Here is a 3,565-nt window from a genome sequence, read left to right on the forward strand (position 1 = left end):
AAGGATTTAATTCTGCTATATATCAATGTGACTCTTCAAACAAGTCGGCTTCAAATTATAACAAATAGATTGAGCACTTCTTTTGCAGAAGGCGATCATCAAAATAAAAAGTAATCAGGTGCCAAAAAACATTTACTTGGACAATGATTTTATATATTAAAATATCAAAGAATGGATGAAAATAATATTGCACACAGCGCTGTTCAAAGGAATAGCTTAGTTTCTCTCCGCTACGAGGCGCTGTCCTATGTTTGACTGAGACAATTCAAGGTCTGATAATCATCTCATTTCTACCAAGAGTTTTTGGTATAGCGAGACTGAAGAGGCTGCACCGGGGATGGTGTATCTTAGGGGTAAGTCAGAATATATTTTGACCCAATAACTGAATCTATCATGAATAAGAGAAGAGGCAGGAAAAGTTTTCTCAGTATATAGGATGAGATGCTCTCTATAATCTTTAGGGTTGGCGGGGGGGTGGGGGGGGTTGTGAATGTGAGCAAAAGGGAAACAGTTTGATTAATGATGTTTAAACCTGGTGAAAGCATTGTTAGAACAAGGAGCAGTCGATGACACCATCTATATATCATCATATATTCTTCCAATATTGCTAGTGTGTATCCAGCAGTTTCAAAGGGGGGGGGGGGGCAGTGGCATAACATGAACGAAGCAGCTGGAGGCCCAGTTGGGGGATGGGGGGTTGATGTCGCTGTAAGCCCTTTTGTGGGCTGACGCAATTTATAGTTATTTTAGATCTTTTCTATGGTTTTGAAACTATTTTCACCTTATAGTTAGATATTAAAAGGTGAAAATGCATTATGTAATAACAGCATCCCGTTGAGATATATAAAACATTTCAGCAGTAATCTTTACAATTGTTTTCAATAGACGACTGTACATTCTCAGAAACTCTCATCAGCTGACTACCTCTTAGTTGTGGAATGATCTTCCTAATCAGGTGGTTGAATCAGTAGAACTTCAAAAGTTCAAAGTTGAAGCAAATGTTTTTTATGTTGAACAGGCTGACATGAGTCTTTTTATAGTTTATATATGACATATTTGTTTTTGACGTTGTTAATAGTTTATATAGGACATATCTGTTTTGGCGTTGTTACTGTTATTAGAATGATTTATTGTTAACTTGTTCTCATCACTTATTTATTTCCTTATTTCCTTTCCTCACTGGACTATTTTGCCCTATTGAAGCCATTGGGATTATAGAATCTTGCTTTTCCAACTAGGGTTGTAGCTTGGCCAATAATAATAATAATAATAATGATAATAATAATAATAATAATAATAATAATAATAATAATAATAATAATAATAATAATGGGAGCGCCTGCATCCTTCCGTTCAATTAACAACCCACAACAATTCTTGACCTGTCGAATTATAGAGTAGTTAGTCTCTCCATTTCTTCCGGCTTGATTTATATCAGAAATACAATCTCTTTATCTGCCGCTCATCTATAAAGAATTTCTACCACTTTGGAATGAGAGAGAGAGAGAGAGAGAGAGAGAGAGAGAGAGAGAGAGAGAGAGAGAGAGAGAGAGAGAGAGATAGTTAAACAGTCAAACAATTTTTTCTGTGAAAACCCCAAGTGTAACCGTCAAACTTTTTTTTTTCTTTGAAACCCCAAGTTTAAAACATTAAAACAGATATTTCATTTATAAACTATAAAAGGAATTAAGTCAGTCTGTTATTATCTTTTACGGGTTGGTGACCGTAATATCACTCCTTTACGTCAATAAAGGTAGTAGGTTGGCCTGGGCACCAGCCGCCCGTTGAGATACTACCGCTAAAGAGTTATGGGGTCCTTTGACTGGCCAGACAGTACTACATAGGACCCTTCTCTCTGGTTACGGTTCTTTCCCTTTGCCTACACAGACACCGAATAGTCTGGCCTATCCTTTACAGATTCTCCTCTGTCCTCATACACCTGACAACACTGTGATTACTAGACAATTCTTCTTCACCCAAGGGATTAACTACTGCACTGTAATTGTCCAGTGGCTACTTTCCTCTTGGTAAGGGTAGGAGAGACTCTTTAGCTATGGTAAGCAGCTCTTCTAGGAGAAGGACACTCCAAAATCAAACCATTGTTCTCTATTCTTTGGTAGTGACATAGCCTCTGTACCATGGTCTTACACTTCCTTGGGTTAGAGTTCTCTTGTTTGAGGGTACACTCGGGCACACTTTTCTATCTAGTTCCTCTTCCTCTTGTTCTCTTAAAGTTTTTATTGTTTAAATAGGAAATATTTATTTGAATATTGTTACTATTCCTAAAATATTTTATTTTCCCTTATTTCCTTATTTCCTTTCCTCACTGAGCTATTTTCCCTGTTGGGGCCCCTGGGCTTATAGCATCCTGCTTTTCCAACTAGGGTTGTAGCTTAGCATTTAATAATAATAATAATAATAATAATAATAATAATAATAATATATCCGTTTTTAAAACGGTAAATACCTGGCAACATTTATGCCAGGATTATTACTTTTTACTCATGGTAAATTTTAGCAGTTTAGCTTATATTCTTATGTCACATGTTGTTAGAGTTGTTATCAACATTACCAGGGAATAATACTTCGATATCAATGAATGCATTTGATGTTCGAATCTACATTACTGAGACTACAGCTGTTTGCAAGCTCTCTGACACTCCAGCTCTCTGACTGAGTGATGACGTCATGTTAACAGACTACTTGTATTATGCACAATACTACAAAAATAACAGATAGAAAGATTCATAATGCATCATTCTATCATTGAGGTAATGTAAACAGAATTCAATACTTTATAACATACATTACAACACTTATAATTAAAGTCGAAACATGTTCTATCAATACTATATGTTACTCATTACTTTCAATACTCGTGGTGCTTAGGGTATATTACAGTACTTCTTCCTCTTCTTCTATAAACGTGCTTGTTCGCATTTTTAAATGGGGTAAGCCTAGAGATGTGGCTGTGGGTAAGCACGGTAGCCTTCTTTTTGAAGGACTTTGCATTGGGTAGACCGCAGTACCGGTAGGCTGCCCTGCTTGACATCTCTTCACACCCCGGTAGCATATGTTCATGTGTTGTACCAATCACCAGCGTCCTTCCTTCAAGTAGCGAGGAGTCTTAGTGTGAAAAGTGTCTGTTATAGTTTTTCGAAGGCGTTGGAGAGTGGCTTTGTTTGTGTGTGTGTATTAGTCTGTAACACCCATTTGCTTTAAGGAAACCTATCCCTCGATTACATACATAATCTTGAGGTGTCTACACGGATGGCATTACAGTATTGATTACACATTATATATATTTTATATTCATAAACTGAATACGTTCATCCTTTTTCTTATGCCTAACTAAGCCTTAATGGTTTTGATATTAAATATTCATGTATTCTAAAAGGTGTATCTACCACACGTATAGAAACGCAATTATCCGCCCTCATTATTAAAGGTTATTACCGTTTCTTCTCACGATACTGTTAAGTATCTCACCATTTCTATAGAAAAACCAGTAATATATTCAGATACTGAAAAGAATTTGTCGTCAAATATTTACATGTTGAACGCC

General features: G+C 36.3%; 1 long non-coding RNA gene across 1 annotated transcript in view; it reads left to right on the top strand.

The window, feature by feature from the left end:
* Positions 1 to 260: 260 nt before the first annotated feature.
* Positions 261 to 3,565, top strand: part of LOC137640538 (uncharacterized) — a 22,360-nt gene continuing 19,055 nt past the window's right edge. Inside the window, exon 1 of the long non-coding RNA XR_011044394.1 lies at positions 261 to 353. This is a non-coding gene — a long non-coding RNA (uncharacterized lncRNA). The remainder of the gene's footprint in view (positions 354 to 3,565) is intronic.

The sequence above is a fragment of the Palaemon carinicauda genome, chromosome 5 (genome assembly GCF_036898095.1).
Source record: "Palaemon carinicauda isolate YSFRI2023 chromosome 5, ASM3689809v2, whole genome shotgun sequence".
NCBI lineage: Eukaryota > Metazoa > Arthropoda > Malacostraca > Decapoda > Palaemonidae > Palaemon > Palaemon carinicauda.